Source organism: Corvus kubaryi, unplaced genomic scaffold, assembly GCF_017639235.1.
Source record: "Corvus kubaryi isolate FWS band 111438036 unplaced genomic scaffold, C.kubaryi_AGA036_p1.0 37127, whole genome shotgun sequence".
Taxonomy (NCBI): domain Eukaryota; kingdom Metazoa; phylum Chordata; class Aves; order Passeriformes; family Corvidae; genus Corvus; species Corvus kubaryi.
In genome coordinates this window covers 1-21615 of record NW_024581032.1, presented here as the reverse complement: position 1 = coordinate 21615, position 21615 = coordinate 1, and positions in this window count along the sequence as shown.

The following is a 21615-nucleotide window of genomic DNA, read 5'->3' as shown; positions in this document are numbered from 1 at the left end:
TGTGGGACACACAGGAAAGCCTCCATCTTGTTTGGAAGTCTGTACTGACAGAAAAGGAACAACTGTGGAGAGATAATGATACAATCTCTAAGATCCATAGGACCTAGGCAACTGCTAAGCTTTATTTCAGTCAAGTCTCATTCTGGCTTAAAGAAGAAAAATAAAAGAGAAAAAAAGCTGAAATGTACATATAGAGAAGAATTTTTAGTTAGAAGATCACCACAGTGAGAAGATACAGGAAAACAGCTGAAAAATTATAGAATCACAGTGTGAGAAGAGACCTTAAAGATCAACTAGTTCCAACTCCCTGCCATGGGCAGAGACACAAAATAACCTGCTTTTGACTTTGATTTACCACAGGAATGTTTTTGTTTGTTTAAAAGCAGTGCAATAGGATGGAGAAAGGTCAAGGAAGAGCAACTGGAGAAAGGTATTGAAAAATCTTTGTCACCATTGTTCTGTTTATACTGTGCAGGTGGCTTATGTTGCTGTACTTTTTCTCCCCTTGGATGCTATTATTTTCCTTTCCTGATAGTCTGAAGGAAAAAAAATCCCAGGGATCTAGAGTTGCCAAAGTCTCCCGATGTGCCATTCTAACAGCTAATTGAAAGGTTTCTGTTGCATAATCAAAAGTATGTTTTTGGGACCTGAAACACCCTGTTTTGCTTCTCAGCTTTTTGATCTGAAATAACTAGGTGAGCTGTTCCAGGAAGCTGACTACGGAGATGTATGTTCCTAATTTCCTCCTTTCACTGGCCCCAGATGTGCTAGCCTTTTTAGCTCCTTTTAAATAACCATCATTAAAAGCAAAGTAACTGGCTTTGGATGCTTCTCTTCCTCAAAACATCATTAGATCTTGAAACATGCCTTCTGCTCAAAATTCCACTTTCCATCTTCAGTGAAGAAATAGACACTGTTATTTAACTCTGTAGAAAAAAAATATTTTTAAGCCTCTGTACCTCATTTATGTTTCTGTCTCTCTAGCCTGTATGACAAACACTGTGATTGAAAGGCTACATTAAGTTAAAAAGACGTTTCTTTTCCAAACCAGGGTGTCTCTTTCTTCTGCCTGCAAGTACATCAGTATTGTCATAACTTTATTTAAGTGAATTAATCTAATACATATCTAAGAAGAATGAGACTTTTAATGCTCTTGAATAATTTCCCATATTTAAAGTCAATTTATATATTTTTACCTACATATACATGCTAAAAAGTATGGCATTATTTTAAAAAAGGTGATGGTCCAGCTTTAGCAGTGGGGCAGCTGGTCCATTAGTCTATTTCTGGAAGTATGAAGTCAGGCAAAGTAAGTATCTAATCCTATGACATTTTAATTTTTTTTAGTATTGGGCCTTGTCACAGGTATTGCTCCTTCTTTCCCATAACAGGCAGTTTCACATCAGTGCACTCTTGTTCTCATTAAATTTTTATTATTTACATTGTTGCAGTGTTTAGCTGCGCTAGTCTGAGATCTCGGTCTTTGTAACACAGTTTGTTTTCCAGATGTGAGTTTTCATTGTAGAATCTAATGGGATTAACAACTTCAGAACAGCAAATATTTTAAAACTCCTTTAGATTCTTATCCTGCGTCCACCCCTTTTCAGATGTGTCTTTGTGACTGCAGGACTTGGGAACCTTGGCTTGAAGGTGTCCAGGGCAAGACTGCAATGCCAGCAAGCTGGAATTTTTCATCCTAACATGACACAAAAATGCCTACTTACACTGACTGTTAGATGTCCTCTTCTTCAGGACTTCTGCAAGGTCAACACTGTAAATATTCTCATGCAAATTCAGAAAATTACATATCATGGAATCAAATGAATGCATAAGGGTTTCACCTGGCCAGCCCCATGCCATTACTTCTGTGCTCTGTAATGAAATTGTTTTTTAAATGAGATTTTTAAAATAATAATTCGAGTTTGTTGGGTTTTTTTTTTAATTTAAGGGCTTTGATTTCCTATTTCCAACTTTCTGGAAGAGCGGTAGCAGGTGAAAATGATGTTTTTCAAAACTAAAATAAGATTCCCAAGCCCTTGTGATTTCAGATGCCAAGAGTTAAGAAACAAGCATCCTAAGATGCATGATAAAGTGGTGAAAGATGGAAGTACTGCAACTAGAAAGTTTGGCTGTGAGCATTCAAACTCAGAAAAAGATAAGAAAGTTTTCTCTCCAGAGAACGTCACTTTCAGAGGAAACTGGAAGAACCACATTTAAATTTAATGTTGAGATTTCTGTTTAAAATGAATTATGATCTCTTTGTAAAGACATTCCACAAAAATCAGCAAACTCTTTTAGTCTTTGTCCTCCAAATACTAGAGTTGTCAGAATTTTCTACAAAAAGGTAGAAAATTATAATAAATACTTTAGTAAAGGATAAAAAAATACAAGACATAAAAAGCTATCTTCTAGCAGTGCCAAATAGATTACAAAAGGTAGTTTTAGGCACAGGATCAGAAACAACTAGAAAAGCCCATGAATGATTCACCCATAACATTAGTTAATGTGTCATCCAAAAGTCCCTTCATATACTCTTGATTTGAAAGGTCAAGTTTTGCTAAAAAGAACATTCTCGATGAGATGGTCCCAGGACATCTAATCTATCATGAACAACTGAGCTGCATGAGACAAGATACACAGTGGCCAGAAAAAACAGCTGGCCCTCAGCTGTGGAAAGGCAGCAAGATCTTCTGGAGTCAGAACAAGGGCAAACACTGCTTTTCTCTTTTCATTCATTTCCCTCTCACTTAGAAAATATTCTGGATTTCCCCAGGCTTAGTGGATGACATCAGGTATGTCACAGAACACAACTGCCCCTTGCTGAATGGCAGTAGTGTGTCTTGACCTCAACGAGGTGTTTTGAAGATAGATTTGTGTTCCGGTAAATTGGCTGTCTGAAATTATTTAACTATATAAATGCTAAAGTTGCTGAACTGAAACAGTGTTTCCTTCTTTAATTTAATTTCTAGTATGTAGAACAGACTGCCTTCTTCAGCTGGAAATTCTCTTGGGAAATTTACTGTGAGAAGGGAAGAGCTCAGTTTCTGCAGGTGGGTTCCCACTGTGAATCCTAGCGTGTTCAATCAAGTTTTTCTGGACATTACGTGCTCATATTCCACCAGACAGAGCAAGATAAGGACAGAACACCAATGTACAAGTGGAAGAGAGACTCCACTCCCCTACTTCTTGGCATTTTAAAATAAAAATAATTGCTGTCTCCTTGGGTGGAAAGGCTTAAGTGGGCTTAATTTGTGAAGCTGACAGATGAAGGCAACATAAAGATTCCCTTGTTCAAACACTTCACAGCAGTATGAGAAAAAGACTAGGGCAAATAGCAACTTTACAATGTCAACTACATTTTTCTAGTTAAAAAGGTGACTAAATTATATAAATACTAATTTAAAAATACACGTTTCTTAAAAAACTACAAACTTTAAATTAAAAAACACAAACATGGACACACCAAATACTGAAAATCTAATGAATCCTTTTTTTCTGGAGGCCATTTACTTCAAGAAGTCATGCTCTTAATGGCATCTCCCAGGGAGAGCAGTGACTATGAGCTCCTGTAATGTAACTGCCTTCACTTTTCATGATGGGAGATTGGGAACCAACACTAGAATAATATTCTGAATAAGAGGTACCATTTTTGGAGAGGAACAGGAGTCTGAGGAAAGTACAATGTCAACATTTCCTATAGAAAATTTTCTCATCCTTTCATTCATTTAATTTTTTTTTTTTTTTTTCTGTCCTGTGTCTGTTGGGCCAATATCTTTCTATATTAGTATGCCAAAGATACTGGGAGTTATACTTGCCCTTCACATCTGAAAATGATGTGTTTTTCTCTGAATTTTTCTAAGTAAGAGAAAGGATTTGTCAGTCATGGAGATCCGAAAACTTGCTCTATCTACTGCTTTATGTAATCATTATGTAACACTATCACCAACCTGCTTAGAAGACCTGCCTGCTTTGAAGAACAAAAGTTTTGATTCGACATACTTATATTTACAAAATCTGGGTGGCCTGGAAGCTCTGTGTTTGCACCATAATGAATTGATTTTTCAAATAGTCTGTAAGTGAATCAAATTAATGCAAATCTGTGATAGGATATTTCCTATCAAAATTAAAACTGAATCAATGCTTAATCTGTTTAATTCTTAGACTTCTTGCACCTGCAGTGCTTGTTAGGCTATTAATACTAGTCTATACAACGCTACCCACAGACATTTTGAGTGCCTTTCATGAATACTGGAAACTTACATGTGAATTCTGATAATAAATGTCTTACAGAAACACATTTGTGCACAATGTAGTACAGACCTTTGCCTATTCTTCAAAGGTTATGAACTTTATAACATCGCACAAGTTCCCTTGCACAGAGCCAAGATTTCGTCCTGGAATGTGAGGAATAATGCTCATCTCAGGATTTTTTGGCAAATACATCAGACTGTGTCTTGAAGCATGACTGGATCTGTGCCAAAGATTTGTGTCAACAGCACCTCCTTGTGTTGAAAACTTACCTGTTTAAACATTCCTGACCCCCTTACTGACATACATTTTAAACACAGTATTTTCTGTGCAATAAAGAATTAAATATACTTCTCTGCTTCACGGAAGAGTCCATTTCGGTGGATTATTATTTTAAAAAAAGTGAACATTGTTAATGAAAATGTTAAGGTTAAAGACTAATGGTATTTCTGTCAAGAAATGTTACCACATACTTTCCAAGCAATGTATTCCATCAGCAGCACTTCCTGCTCCTTGACACCCAGTCTGCTTTTCTTCAACTGGTTTGGATGCTGACATGTATATGGTTTGTTACATGCCACTCCAGGTTACAGGAGCAGGTATTCCATTTAGAACTTAGAAATGTTTCAAATGCTCTTGTAAAGAGTTGGAAAAAACCTCCAACATTGGTTTTATTTTGTGTATGACAGTATGTGCCTTTACTGACAATACTACAAATTTATGGCAAAGACCCACAGGTATGTGTCAACAATTTTCCTATGGCATGTGATTCTGCCAGAATGTTCTGCTCAATAAATGCAGGACATGTGGTAATTTAAAACCTGGTGGTTTTTTTCTGGATAGAAAGTTTGTATTTTAGATTTTTTTTTTTTTAATTTTAAAATTTTTATTATTGAGTAACTTTAGGGAAACAAATATTGTAATCTAGTAAACTATTTTCTTGCCTGTGTTTTTCTCCACTTACCCATGTTGTTAGGCAAAATTCTTCAAGGCAAACCTGTATAGAAGAAGGTGATTGTTGCAGTGGGGATACCGCAACACGCATATATCAAACCAGGAGTCCCGTGGAAAGGAAATATATATGGACAGACAGATTCTTGATAGCTGTTTCAGAGATGTTTATTTCTCCAGCCGCATGGCCGGAGCTCTGCTGAGGAACTGTTCCAGTCACGGGACCAAGGGTCCTTCTGCCCGCGCAGGGGAACACAAACCAACCAATGGGAACGAGGCTGAGCAGGGGCAGGGAAACCCCGTGTCTGTGCCCTCAGGGCGCCTCTCCCAGGGCTGCACGGCAGGGAGGGACCCCAACACCTCACCCGTTTTATTTTAATAAAAGGAGAATGAAAACAACTGGATAAACATAACAAGAACAGTTTCAAAACAAAACAAGCCACCCTCCTGAGTCTTTAAATGTCCAATCAGATTCTGTGGAACATCTTAGGGCTGACAGAAGGGAGACAGGACTCTCTGAGCATGCTTTGTGGGGAAACTGAGGCAGGAGAGGGTTTAACTTCTTCCCTCCCCCTTTTCATCCCCCACTCGGCATTGGAAAGGGATTTTTGGGGAGACAGTTGGCAAAAGCGTGGTTTTGTGAGGGAAACCATGGATGAAAAAACGGATTGGGAATACACTGGTGGTAATAGGACATAGGGTAAAAGGGAAAGGTGGGATTAGGAAAGGGACACTGTAGGGGGGACTTACAATAGAGATACTGTCTAACATGACTACGATTTTTTGCATATATACTGCCTTTTACAGGAACACCATCAGGCCCAGTGACCTGCGATGCTTGTAACCCTTTTCTCCCTAGTACAATATTAAATTCCACCACCTCTCCATCTCCCAAGCTTGGGATGTATTTTTCAGGGTTATTCTTTTTAATAGCAGTTCTATGCACGAATATGTCTTGCTGGTTGTCACACCTTGTTATAAAACCATAATTTTGCTTAACATTATACCATTTTACTATCCCTAAGGTCTTAGTTACTATGATCGTTTCCTTTTTCCGACTGGCTGCTGTTTTCTGTCTCGCTGCGTCTTTGCTCTCTCCTTTGGTCGCTCCCGTGTTGGAATTGTCGGGGCTGCTGGTGCCTGCGCGCTCTTCCCGGGGTCGCGTTCGGGGCTGCGCGGGCCGGGCTGGGCCGCGCCGCTCAGTTCTCCGTGCGTCGCCTCCTCTGGTCGCAGCTTCGCTGCCGCTGCCGGGCGCTGTACCCATGTCTCGGCCGGGCCCCCGAGCGACGACTCCCCCATGCCCTGCTCCAGCGCGCGTTTCGGCTGGGCGCGGCTCCGCTCCACCGCCGCCAGCCGCCGCCCGCGCGCCGCCCCTCTCGGTCGGGCGTTCACGGGGCTCGCTCCACCACGCGCTGTGCTGCGCCGGGCAGACACCGCCGGGTCCCGCCGCTCCTCGCTCCGCCGCCGACACTGCGGCTCGCTTGGCTCCGCCCGCGCGCGGGAACTGCCTCGCTGCTGCTCGGAGAGCGCTCGGTGCACGTGGCCTGGGCCGCACGGTCCCTGCGCCAGGCTTCCCTTCGCCAGGACACAGCTGACATAGCTCAACAGTCTCGGTAACTAAATAATATTCACGAAAATATTCTTCCATCGGCATATATTTTGACTCCAGTATTAACTGTGTCCAAACGGTTTTCCAAAAACCCTTGGTAAGAATTAAATCCCAAGAAACATAGAAAAAGTTCTTAAACAACCATGCCAGGAAGTGTTTCAGTTCTTTCTGAGCTTGAATCAAGCTAAAATTTACAAATCGTTGTTCAAGAATCGTTTTAAGTTTAAGATAAATGTCCATATGCGGCTCGGAGAGCCAAGAGTCTTCCCACGGTTCCTCCATAGTTCAGATATGGAATAGCAAAGCAAAACCAAGAAGAGGAATCCAAAGTTTCCAGGGTTTACTCACACAAATCAGTCGCTTAGGGATCGGGGATCATTCTGCCCGCATTCTCCACCATTTGTTGCAGTGGGGATCCTGCAACACGCATATATCAAACCAGGAGTCCCGTGGAAAGGAAATATATATGGACAGACAGATTCTTGCTAGATGTTTCAGAGATGTTTATTTCTCCAGCCGCATGGCCGGAGCTCTGCCCAGGAACTGTTCCAGTCACGGGACCAAGGGTCCTTCTGCCCGCGCAGGGGAACACAAACCAACCAATGGGAACGAGGCTGAGCAGGGGCAGGGAAACCCCGTGTCTGTGCCCTCAGGGCCCCTCTCCCAGGGCTGCACGGCAGGGAGGGACCCCAACAGGTGATTATTACTTACCAAGGTTAGATAAGCTCGACTAACTTAACAGTGATGAGCTCTGTGGAGGAGAGATGAGTAGCAGATATTGTCTGTCTTGATATTCTGCTTCCCATGGCATCTTTTAGCCAGTTTAGGATGTGACAGGCTAGATAAACACACTACTGGAAAGGTGAGAAACTGATTTGCCTTAAGGCAGCACTTACGCGGTCATACTGTACCTTGAGACTGGCTGTGAGTGAAGATTCTGAGAGATCTGTCCTGGGGCCTGTCCTATTTAATGGCTTTATCAATGCCACGTGCCCTTGTCAAGTCTGTGGATCATAGCAACTTCTAGGATGCTATCCAAAGCCTCAAAAAACAGTGACCATTTAAAATGAGCCTCCCACACCTCAGGAATGAGCCAGTAGGAATTTCAACAAGAGCAAACACAAAGTACTATACCAGAAATGGGATAACCCTCTGGAGTGCCACTGACTGGCTGAGGACCAGCTCTGTGGAAAAGGACCTGGGCATACTGGTGCACAGGAAGCTAAACAGGAACCAGCTTGGAAAAGAGACAGATGATGAGTCATCACAGAAGTCATCAGGAGGACACAGCCAGGTTTTTTGCAGCCGTGTGTGGACGGACAAGAAGAAGACAATGAGAATAAAGAGGGGATGCCTTTTCCTGGTCCTAAAATCATGAGCCAGACACAGTGAGGTGACAAAATGTGGCTACCTTTATGGGGATTCTTTAAGGTTCATAATACGCCGAAAATGCGCCAAAGATGCACACTGTAACATAAAGTGAGCACAATTTTTATATGTTTAGCAAATTAGCAAAACGGACAAGAATCCCAAATTAGAGACATAGGTGATGAGGTAATTCTCCCTGGTTCGACTGTTTTAGATACTAACTAAACTTTGTTTATAAGGAAATGTCTCGAGAAGCCATTTTAACCTTGCTTCCCAGAGAATTTAACCTTGGTCCCCCAGGGATTAGAGCCTTTAGGGAATGTATTTTGTCTTTATGTCTAACAGAGTATGTGAAATGCTAGCTATGAATTTCTGTAGTTATACAATAATAGGCTACAGAACTGCAAACATATATGAAGAATATAAAGAATATATACAAAAACAAAAAGTCAAAAATCAGTTTGGCATCAGGAGAGGAGACAGATGATGAGTCATTAGAGAAGTCATCAGGAGGACACAGGTTTTTTGCAGCCATGTGTGGAAGGACACGAAGAAGAACAATGGGAATAAAGAGGAGAGATTGATAACAGATAGAGGGGAAAATGTCTCTCCATGAGGACAGCCAAGCAATGAAACAGGTAGCACAGTGAAGTTTTGCAGGTTCCATCCTTCAAATTTTCAAGGAGGAGGCCCTGAACAACACGGTCCCTGAGATGAACTGCTTCGGACAGGAGCTTGGACTGGTGATTCTATAGCTCTCCTTGCTTGTCTGAGACTCTCACTATTCTCTGATGTTTTGTGCAAGGCAGCCAGAAATGCCACTTCAGTTGTCAAAGTATAGAGTAAGAATCTGCAGAGAAATTTATCCTTGTGCAAAAGGAGGCAGTTTCAATCTGGTATTTAGAAAGACAGTCCATACCTTCTCCTCACCTTTCCCTACCTTCCCTCTTGATACCTCTGCCCTTGAATAGCAGTGGTATCAAGAGCCTTGAATTAATTTTCATCCCACTTTGCCATCCTGTCTGAAATTCTTTCATCCATGAATGCAGGGGCCTAAACAGGGAAGCTGGGATGATATGGCAGAAATGGCAGATTTGGTCTCCTGTGAGGACAAGAGTGTCATGTTAGTCCTTGACACTTTAGTCTTTCATGTTAAAGAATTCTATGTTACATCCAGATTATCTTCCAGAGAATTTCAGTCTGATTCTATAGAAAACTGACAGAATTTGACAGTGCTAAAAGAAGAAGCAAACTAACAGTCAAAATTAGAATAATCCCTACCAGAGCATATTTTTCTGCAACCAGGAGCAACTGGTGGGGGTAGGAAGAAAAGGAAGAAATTATTAAATAAAAGGATAAGGCAGAGTAGATCACAAAAATTATGCGTAGTTCTGCACTAAAATAGCATCAGTGAGGGTGACATATGACAGACGACAGAGCAGAGACCCTATCCAAGGAGCAAAACAGAAGTGTCAAAAGTACTTGACTGTCCTGTTTTCAGAAACTACTGGCATGTTTAGGGACACTGGAATCTGATCAACACCATTGAAACTCAGGAAATCTAAGCACATAAAACCAGATTTGTTGAAATCTATGGGAACTAAGCACCTACCTGTTTATCCATCAAAAAATTCCTATCAAGCATTCATCTACAACACTGATCACTTTAATAGCTTTGAAAAAGTTGACCACTTTTCTGAAAGAGCTCTGGCTTAAAAATGGGTTGGGTTTTTGAAAGGATTATCCATACGGGGGTTTTTTTACCAACTGATACATAACCACCTTACTTGGCTTTGACTGCCAGAATTGTCCAGTTATGCTAATATTAGTGGTAGTTATATTGCTAGAAACTTCATTTATATGATATGTCATTCTGAATGCCCAGCTTCTGTGAAAAATATCACCTTGTATTAGTTGTTTGTCACACCTAAATAGGTGCAAGTTAGTTTAAGAAAACATTTTCTCATGTAGCTATGTAATATCTCTCCAAAACCATGATAAATTTGTCTTGTCTGAAGACTGGATCAGATTTGTTAATTGTCATTTGGGTGACTTTAATCATAACATCGTGCTTTTTTCTCTCCTTCTGGGACATTTGTATTACCTAACTGTGCAGTTAGATTGCAAGTCTCCATCTGTAAAATGTTTTTTTTCTTGGAATCCAGTTCTAAATTTAAATGGAACTCTATTTTCCTTGTCTAATAGCCACTGAGTAATTAGGCTTCCACATAGAAAAATAATTATCTGAAGAAATGTGTTCCTATAAATGGCATTTTGAGCACTGTAGACATATGCCTCCTCTGCCAGGTAACCTGCAATGTGCAGAAAGAAATCTTAAAGATACAGATGTATTTATACGTGTCTGGTTCCTGTAATTTGTAATACTCACTTCCATCTTATCTTCTTATCTTCGGTCTTTCATATTACTGGAAAATATTCTTACTTCCTAAAAGAGACATTTGTTTCTAATGGAGTGGCCCATTTAAAGATTCACATAATAATATCTTCACAGAAAATGCAACTGTATAGATCAATGGTTCTTTGTCTAGTTCCACACCACCCCCCCACCCTCCCCCACCCTCCCCAATATTCTACTGTTAATGGTACCTGGATGGAGGCAGATCTGATTGTTAGTAATTGTTTCCATTGTCTTATTCAGATTAGCTTCTGTCTTATTTCTGTTCTTGGACAAATTTGTGGGCTAATATTTGGAATGAGCTTTGTCTAAAGTTCTAATATGCTGCTGTATAGTGCTGTATATCTTAATGTGCTTTTCAGACTGTGGACCTAATAATTTGTAGTAATGCCAGTTAGGATTCCACCACTGGATGTGTCTCTGCACTGCACTGGATTATGGAGATTGCTATTCAGCTTGGTTATTGCATACACATTGTTCAAAAAGGTCTCTGAAAACTTGATGGTGTTTGGGTGTCCCTAGCCTGGATCCTACAGCTCAGAACCCCACAGAGAAGCATTCCAGTGGCTGCTCCCCTCTCTAATTGCTCTCCCCAGCTGGTGCTGCACATATCTGCAGCACTTCATTTCCCATATCAATGCCAGGACTCATCAAGACTCTGGTGTGTTTGGCCTCATTTGTTAGTGTTTCCCTCAGCCTGGGTCCAGCTCCCATCCTGCTGTCATGAGCAGACAAGATGCCTGCGGTGTTTCAGAACATGTCCAAATGGAACATACGGGGATTTATTCATGTTGGCTGAGTTCAATCTGAACTCAGCAAAATCAGCAAAGACCAACTACTTTAAAGTATTTCACCTAGCACATGAGAAAGCTTGGAAAGCACTCACATGGACAGCTCAGCTGCCAGATCAGAGAATGGCTCTTCTGGAAGAGAAAAAGTGATGATCATGTGGAGGAGACAGTTTAATCCATAAGCAAATGCAGGTAAGGAAGGTTCATGTCTAGATGGTCAAATGGTAGCTTTTACCAGGCAACTGGCAGTAATATTAAAGCACATTGTTTTATGGGACATAGAACTAGAGTATGGCTTCCTACTTTTCTGTGATTTGTGTCCTGCTGTGCTCCCTAGCCAATAGTATTCCCATCTTCCTGTTATGTGGGCACAGTGGGTGACTACGTGGCACTGACATGTTGCCTGGCCAGCCAGTCTGTGGTTGCGGATTTTCCATCTAAATGTGTGAAGTGGTGGGAGACTGCTGTCTTCCTTTGGGAGCCCACTCTCTGCTACTTACAATCTTTGGAGAGACTTGAGGTCCTTGAGCCCCTGTCTCTGTGTCAGTTTGAAAATTGGTCAGTGACTTCAAAGGCCTCTGGGAGATACAGGTGTGAGGACCAAAAAATTATGTGATTGTATGTGCTTCATTTCCTTTGCAAGCTGGGAGAGCAAGCATTTTCAAATTTGTTTTTCATTAAACTATCTCTCAAGCAAAAGATGAGATGCAGCAGCAAGAGAATTGTATGATATACAGCATACATTTTCAGAATATGTGAACAAATCAAGTCAAATGTCACACCAACTGATAGTGGTGGCCTCTTGGGCTAAGGCAGTTCAAGACCAGATGTCATAAAAATCTTCATGAGACCATTAGCTATAAACAACTCTTTATTTGTAACGATCCTGCTGCTTGTTTCCATGTCATTTTTCATGAAAATCTGAATGCTTTTCCTTTCAAATATTGACAAGGGCTTAAAAAAGGTTTAAAAAAAGGTTATCAGTGCATGAGTTCTTTGTAGTCCATAATTCCCAAGGCAGCTGTGAATTTGGAAAAGCAAATAGCACTTGCAGAATGTATCTTGGAGATAAAACCCCATACAAAAGCTCCTTTCCTGCAGATACATGTTTGGTGGGTGTAAACCATAGAAAAACTCAATCATGGCTAAATTATTTTCCATTCTCTGAAAAGGAACAGAAAATGAGTCCTGAGCAGCTTTTATCAATCCAAAAATTCAGAGTATGTGTGAGAAGGACCAGTAGAGGGCATTAGTAGTCTATGCAGAAAGTACTGCAGCAGTAATAAATTATTAAATGTATTTAGTTTAGTATTAAAGTTGTAAGAGCTGCAAACTGTGTGCTTTTGCATCCTTTTGCATGAGAGTATTTGCCTGTTTTTAACCCTGAATGTGTAGGTTCATTTAGCTATTTTCATTTAACTGGCAATAAGCAAAGCTTCTGAAATATTTCATATCCCTGGTCTGGAAAGTAGTTTGCAGCCCATTCAGTATTCAAAGGTAGTATTATTGCCTCTTTCTGACAAACACGGAGTAATTAGGCTTTTCAATAGGCAAGTGATTACCTAATAAATGACCTTCTGCAAAAGGCTGCAGTAAAATGAATTAAAAGGCAGATTTAGCACAAATGGAGGCCAAGCAACAAGGTTCAGGAACAAAAGAGAAGCTTCGCATAGCCAATCTGCTTCAGAAGCTTTAGAAATAATGAAAATGTTTGCTTATGATGTAATTATAATTCTGATTGTGTGTACATTCTTAAACACAAAATATGATGGGCTGCTTATCATACCGGCCACTAATTCCCTTGAAGCCACAGTTACAGCTGGAAGAAAGCATGATCACATTTCACAGGACACTTATCACCTGTGATTATTTCTGAAATAAGATGTGAATAGCAAGCAGATGATAAAAGAAAATGGCTGAGTTGCACGTAGCTCCCAGTGGTTTTTTTCCCAATATACTTGCAGGGATATCAAACAAAAGAATTGTAAAGAGAATGTCTTTGACCTATAGTTTTCATGGAATGTCTGATCTCAGTCTACTCAGATTAAGCAAATTTCAAAGTACACCACATGCAATCTTCATGGTGTGTATTCTGACACTCTTTCATCATCTATCCCTTCACCAATTTTGCCATCTGCCTCTGAAAGCAAAATACAAAAAAACACACCACTTAGTGTTCCTTCTCAACACTAAGAATCAATCTTAGTGTTTGAGGGATGAAAACATTTCTTTTTATCTGGCAAAGAAGTTAAACCTTCAGGAAACTAAATGCTTTTTTCTCAGTACTGAAAAAAAATGCAGTTGTGAGAAAATATTTCAGCCATAGAATCTTGCAACTGTTTCAAAAGTTAATTTAGAACTTCTCAAGATGTTGTAAAGAGAAAAAGAATTGTGAGAGTGTTCTGGGCCCTGGGCATTTCCTGGGGCAAAACCTGACTATTTTTCTCAGCATGTCAGCAGTCTCTAGAATATGTCTTAGGCTCATCTGCTTCTGCTTGATCAGACATGTCACAAACAGGTATGGTCCAAGAGCTGGACTTTTACTCGGCCTACAGCTCTGCTGATTTGCTATTTCTGACTCACTCCAGAATCCCTGATCACAGAATATTTAGAAGTGATATGAGAACCCAGCCTTCACTGAAAACGTCACAGCTGTTTCCACATGTATCCACTACTGTATGTAAAAGAGAAAGAAATCAGAGGCCAGTATTCTTATGCTTTAATTCCCAGCTCCTACTTCAGCTAAATTAGTAGCCTATTTTCACTAAATTGTTGCAGGAAGGAGGCTCCTCCTGAGGGTACTTCAGAACAAAGTACTGTGTTAGGCCCTCTGTCAGCCGAACATGTAGTTTTACTTCTCCCATTATATTTTTCCAGTAGCAATTGTGCATTTTTTAAAAAATAAAATAATATGTAAAAAAAATCCTACTTTTTTTTTTTTTTGGATTGCTGAGGTCAGTTGCTAAATGGGAGCTTGAAATATTTCCCTCTCTCCCTGTAATATATTCTAATATGAAACACAGTTTCAGGCCATTGCAGAATATAAAGAACACTGGACACCGATTTTAGGTGCACTTTGTTTTCTCAAAGCATAAATAGAAGACGGTTGTTTGTATCTCTGGTCTGTAGTGTCCAAGACTTCTTTGATCCCTTGGTATTGCAGGACCTATAGTGTGTCAGAGCAGCAAATAATTTTTAATACACTTTTTGGATCAGGGTTATCCTAGAAACTGACAGAAGAATGTTCAGTGTTTCAGAGCAACACTCTGCCATCTAAACCTTTTTAGATGCCTTTAGCTGAGAATACAGAGAAGTATATTATGAAATTCAAATACATAATACAGAATATTTTGGTTGGTAGGGCTTTTTAACAAGGCATTGGTAATCATTAAGATAACAGCACAGATCTTCCTGTGCTGAAAAGCCTTGCCCTTTCTAAGTGTTGGCACAAACAAGTCATTTAGGCACTGGTGATGATTTACAGGGAGAACAGGAGAATAGGAACATGCCACACAATGCAGTGATGGCCAGCTGGCATCGGTTTAAGTCTTTTATTTCTGGAAACCTTGTGTGTTGCTTTTTTATTTAAGAAGTCTTCTAAGAATGTATGTTTTCATTCTTGTATATCATTATATAACTGGTAGGCTATTAGACAGAAATGAATGGCCTCTCTTGAGTTCTCCACAGTACCAGAAAATAAATGGACTTCTGTCTTGCTACAGATGCACTAATCTAAAAAATAAATTTAGAAATATTATTATGCATTTAGAAATATTTAGAAACACTGCTGAAGATTCACTGCAGCTATATTTTTGCTGTTATCATGAAATTATTTTATTTCAGCTGGCTTTTTTTCATTTGTCAAATAAACATCTCAAGACATCTTATGGTCATGCACATCTTTTTGGAGTAGATAATTAATTGCGATTTTCAAATTACGTTCTTGAAATGAAGCCAAGACACAGAGTGGAAGGTTGAAAACTCCAACTTTTCAGAATTCATGCAGGAGTGAGTATTTGTTGAGTCTCTCAGCAGCCTGTATTGCTGTTATCCTGCTGAGAAGATCCACTCCCCCAGTCATGGCTCAACATAATCCATGGTACTGTGTAAATAGGCAATAATGATGGGTAATTTCCTCCCCGGGTGATTTTTTTTCCCATTTGCTTCTACATAGCTAGGCTTTTGTCCTCAAACTTTAATGGGATTTGAGGGTGTTTGGCACTTCATCAGACTGGATTCTTATTTCCTTGGTTTCTTGACTGGATCCAAGCAGATAAAAAAAGACATTTCACTTAAAATAAAAGAGCAGAAATAACCCACTTTCTTTGTGCTCTGCCCCCAGATGCAAACATAAGGATAGGTAAAAAGATGTGTCTGTCATTGTTGTATTTAATAGTTTCAATGTTTTTACAGGAATTGAGGAAGGGAAACGCATTTTTTAAATTTTATATTGACAGCGCTCCTTTAAACAAAGAGAAAAGCAGAAAACAGCATTTCAAAAAAGTTAAAATAGAGCTCATAAAAGCCCATATTTTGTTGTAGCATCTGTGCTGTTTCTCCATGTATAATCTGCATATCTATTATTTTTTCTCTTCACCCTGAAGTCAGTTTTTAGTGGGCACAGGCTATAGTGACACGTAGCATACACTGTCTCGGTGCAAATATTTACAAGTATTTAGTGTCAATAATAATTGCAATATTGTTGGTAAGATATACTATAATTCAAATGTGAGATTTTAATAAAATTTAGCAAAACTTTGTATTATACCCCAAACTACTTTGTTACATTTTGTTGGGTTTCATATATTTTGTTGTATAAGGAACAACTGTATTAATGTCACATAAATAATTTATTTATAAAATAATAAAGCCATGAAAAACCTGTGACAGTTAAAAAGAAACTGTTCAACTTTGAAATTCTAGATACTAGTTTTTTTCTGAACCGAACTTAAAACACAGCTTCTGTCTTTATATGGATCTACATTTGGCTTCCTGTAAGATGCAAATATCTTGTGTAACATTACCCTTTAGGATACTAGTTGGCAAATAAATGAAATTAATTTTTTAGTATGTTCAAGCATTAATTTTTTGTTGAAAAGGAAATAAATTTTATTGTTCTTATGTGAATGCTGCCATTTTAATGTCATTAATGGCATGAGACCACTATCTTCAATTTTCATCAGAACATTTTACTTGAGATGTGAGTCATTCTTGAAGGCTTTTGGAATACTAAAGATTTCATTTAAATAAGGCTGATGAGTATTTGAAATAAAAGTTCTGTCTATACTTCAGGTGAAGACTGGGCAACAGACCTTAGAACTCAGTTCAGCAAAACAAATAAAGTTACATTTAGCTTTAAGTTCATTACTTGTTGCCTTTGTTTTGTTTTTCTATTTAATGGTTCTTCCTGCTGTTAGAATTCATTCAAGATGCAATCTGGGATCTCTATCGTTTGCAGATAGCTCTCATATAGCAATAATAGAAAGTCTTCCTGGAATTAGTATAATAAATACTTTTGTATTATTGTATTGTATTGTATTTATGTATAATAAATACAGTTGTATTCCTGCTTGATCTTTAATGAATTTTAAGCTGTGTGGAAAAGATATTCAAATTCTTTAATTCATTCATTGATAGTAATAGGAATATCCTCCTCATTAAGTATGTAGTAAACAGCTAGGGGGAAATAAATATTATGAGGTTGCACCTTTATATAAAATTTTCACTATGCCGTGGGTTACAAACAAGGTCTGTGAAGATTTATCTGTCTTCCAAATTAGGCTGTTTCTTAGGCTTTCTTCTGAAAGTAAAAAGTGTGGCACCAGCATGGTAGCTACATAATATGACTACATAGAAAAACTTCTTACCCCTCGATTTTAATTCTATATTACTGGGAGATTTTCAGGGAGCATATATTTTTAATGTTTACTTTTAGAACCAATTTTTTGTTTCTTGCCATTCTGAGAAGAAAGCTGTGACAGTAGGTTGTAATGCAAGAACTTGAGCCCCACATGTCATGGAAATAAAAGGAGGTGGTCATCAGATTTGACGAATTTGCCAGATAATGCAGGAGTGCATTTTTCCTTTCCAGTACCTGCATTTCTTCCAAGCCATACTGCAAACTTACTATTGACCACAGAAGCCAAAATTTATTAGATTTTTTGACAGAGTTCAGCTAATCCAAAAGAGGTCAAAATAGCATTGAAGTGTGGCTGTATTTTAAACAGAACATATGAGGGGGTTCTGGATTTCTCTGCAAGATTCTTTTATTGCTAAAATACTTTAAAAATTAGCAAAAGCCTTCCAAGTGTAAAAAACACAGGGAAAAGGTGGCCCTACACCTCTAGAAGACTGATTTTTTTTAAGCTTTGTTGCATTGTTGCTGTCAGTAACTGGGAAGTGAAAACTGACGAGTAGTATTTAGGAAAGATGGACAGACACAAGCACAATAAAGTTCAATGTCTGAGGCATCTGAGGAAACGTCTGGCCAATCTGCTTCTCCCACAATCATTCCTTCTCCTTCCACTTTACAATGAGCTAAATTTTTGTTGATTATCAGCCCATGCTGCCTGTGCAAAATGCAGAAGTTTGGGGAAAAAATTACTCCTTTTGCAGGCCTTGAAAAGGATATGTGTCAGAATACACCGCTCTGAAACTCCTGATAATGTGTGAGTCACACCTACTCTATTCAGAGGGAGAGACTAGAGGTGCCTGTTCAGAAATTGAATAAAATGGAAGATTGTACCATCAGTGCATGACTATTTTTTTTCTGTGATCTTTCCATGCTCACTTGTTTTCCTGCTCTGGGAGAGCACAGCAAAATGCAAGTTCACCCTTTGCAGACTCTGGAGCATATTCCCACACAAGATAGCAGCTCTTTAAAAGAGAGAACTAGAGCTAAGACTCTCGTTTGAAATGGCAAACTACTGGCAAACAACATTTTCTCTTTATAAATTACGTCTGCAACAGTTCTTCTCACCATCATCCTATGGCACCATCCTGCTGCATAAAATATTCCCTTATCTTAGTACTAGGAACAGCCAGAATCATAGATTGAGTAAATCTTGCAAAGATCACTTCTCGAAATTTATCAATGGGAACTCTGCTAGGCCAGATCTGAGCAGGTCTAATTAAATGTGAAGATTATCAGTTAATCCTATTTTAATGTAGTTAATTTTGTCTTTTTTGTGTTCTTGAATTATGCTAGTTGAATTTCAGGAAGGTGAGGCACTGATCCAGTTCTCCAGATGGTTTTGGTACAAATAAAATCAAATCAGTTGCTTTTTAATAGTGATCCTTGTGACCTCATGCCAGATTTTCGGTGAATTGAATGGTTATGCAATACATCTAAAGTATGATACTATGAAGGGGTGATAACATTTGCAATAAACATGATGCTGAGTTCTTTAGATGCACCTTCAAAAGTTTTCAGCTTGGGAGAGACCTCAGTGGCCGTAATTTTCCAAAGGTTTGCTCTGGCCTCTAAGGGCAGTGTTTGCATTCACCTCTAATATAAACCTTTATCTGCCTTCCTATCCCTCCTGCTTGTCCTGGTAGCCTGGCTCCTCCCAGGATCTTGTGATGCTACAGGCTGCCTCTTCTTTTTCCAGCTGGGGAATTAGTCAGTGCCCAGCTCAACATCCTAAGCACTTTGATCCCTCTTCAGGAGGGCAGTTTGTCTCCCTGCAGTTCATTCAAGATCACTTTAAAGTCAATTATGCTTGCCTTGCATGATGATACATTAATGGGAGTGGATAGAGATGGTTACAAGCTCTTTATAGCTACTGTACCTGGAATATACTGTATAATAAAGCACTGTTATAAAGCTACTGTAGATATCCAATGTTCTCAATTTCCATGTTATACTATTACATTTTAAGCTCATTACACTTAATGAAAGTGATAGATCTTATATTACTAATCAAAAGGCAGTAAAGACGGCCAAAAAGCTCAGTCATGAGACATTCAGGATGAACTGAAGGGCACAGGTGGACCTATTTCATTTGAAATGATAAAATCTTGAAATGGGATCTAAGGTATGGATTTTTCTTGTTCCTGTTGTTAACAATTAGTCTTAATTTTTTTTACTTGTCTTCTGTGTCTTGTTTCAGACATAGGTTTTGAAACTAGATCAGTTGCTGTTAAGTCAATATAGTAATATTTATACATATAAACAGAAAAATATAGAAAATTTTGTGCTGAAAGTTACTACATAAAACTTTAGAGTTCTAAATAAAATGAATAGAATACCCTGTAGGTAGTCATACTTTTTATTACAGGATCCCAAAATGCCCTCTGACAGTATCTTCACTGTGAGATGCTGAAATAATCAGTCCTCTTGACTCACCTAATATTCCTAACACATGTACCTCAAGAATACCTAGGTTTCTGTCTTTGTTGTCCTGCCACCAGTTAAAATGCTGTGCTAGTGAGATAATAGCTGAGATTTATCTTAGAGTGATAAAATGAATTTAAATTTCTTTATTGACTTCCATTATTGGAATGCATTTTTATGCATTGAATATCTCTCATTAACATGGCAACCACAACTTAGTCAGACATGAGGGTCTGCTGAACTGTATAATTCCAAGAATGACCCATGTCAAGGTAGATTTATGTTTTACAGTGCATTTTAATAATCTTGTGCTTTAAAACAAAGCAAACAATTTAACTCTGAGAGTTCAAGTACACTTAAAATATATCAAACATATTATAAGTAATACATCAAGTAGCTAAAATATTTTTTATTACAGCCTGATATGGATTGACAATAATCCCATGTTTACAGGTACTTGTGTGCACTGCCTTAGGATATGCAAAATTCTGTTATTAAATGCATACTATATTTTTCATTGTTTTACTTCTTACACCACTCACACCATTCTCTGACCGCAATATTTTTTGTAAACGTCTATGAAAAGACAGGAGAATGATTGTAAAATTATAGTGCCTCAAACTCTTCCATACTTATAGCTGTGGCATGCTTCTAAGCTCCAAGTGCTCATCATCTCTCAAAAAAGATAAATTTTGTCACCTTCGGATTTTTTTTTTTTTGTCAGCCTCTCTAAGTAGAGCTATCTGTTTCCTTATTATTTCCTCTGTATGCATTGGGAGTTGTGAAAGGCAGTTTTCTGAGGAGTTATGGTAACATAAACCAGCACGATCTTGTGTTGCCAGTGGCAGTCAAGCAGCTGAGGGGCTAGTTAGGTGCCTGTTGGGATGTAAACTGAAGCAGTGGAAATCTCTGCAAAGGAGTCTGAGAAGAACCACATACACATACACACACATATATCTATTTAAATTTATATATATATATTAATGGATTACCCTAATTTGTCTTGATTCCATTCCCATAGAAGTAGTTTGCGCAGGCCTTACAGGTATTGGGACTACAGTTATTGAGAACATGAGGAAAGACTCATGGATCTCTCATAGGAGAAAAATTGGCATTGTGTTTGTCCCGGCCTTTATCTTGTGCTGGGAAGTGAGCTTATCTCATAGCCTTCATCTGCACTCTGAAAAGGTGGCTATATTTGATTTCTTTGTGCTCTGCATTTACTGTTGGATAAAATGACTCTCGTCTTCCATTGAAATATACATATTCTCTTCCTTTCCATGAGCATTTCTATTCTGCATCCTCAGTGCTGGAAGGTCTCTGCTGTTTCGATGTAATCTGTTGGTACATCCGTAGCTTAAAATATTTTTTAATCTAGTAAAATCATAATCAATCAATTTTTCTAAAGTAAAGATTTAAAACTGCGAACTGTTTCCCGAGAAATATTTTAAAGCTAAGATGCCTGCTGCATTGTGAAATAGACTTTCCTTTACAGCGTGCGCAGAGCCGTCAGATCGCGGTGCTCTCTACCACCTTCTTCTTGCTTCCAAGTACCAGCACACATCTTGCAGCCTTGCAGAGAGCAAAGATGCTGATAGATGTCTCGCCCAGAAGAAGGAGCCAGGAGGAAAAGATGTTCCTCCTTTGCACCCGTCGTCGCCAGGATTGTGGTGCTGTGTTGAAAGTCTTGCCCAGCGAAAAGCTACTCCAGCAAGTGTTTCTCGCCTGACGCATTTCGCTGAGCGAGAGCTACATGTTTTGGACACTGTAAAGCACCAAGAAAAATGATTCTACCACGAGCTGAAGGAAAATCCCTGCACAGAACCCAGAGGATGCGTGCAGTATACACTCTGAAGAGCGGCAAAGCTCCAAGCCATGGCTGGGCTTCAGTTCTGTC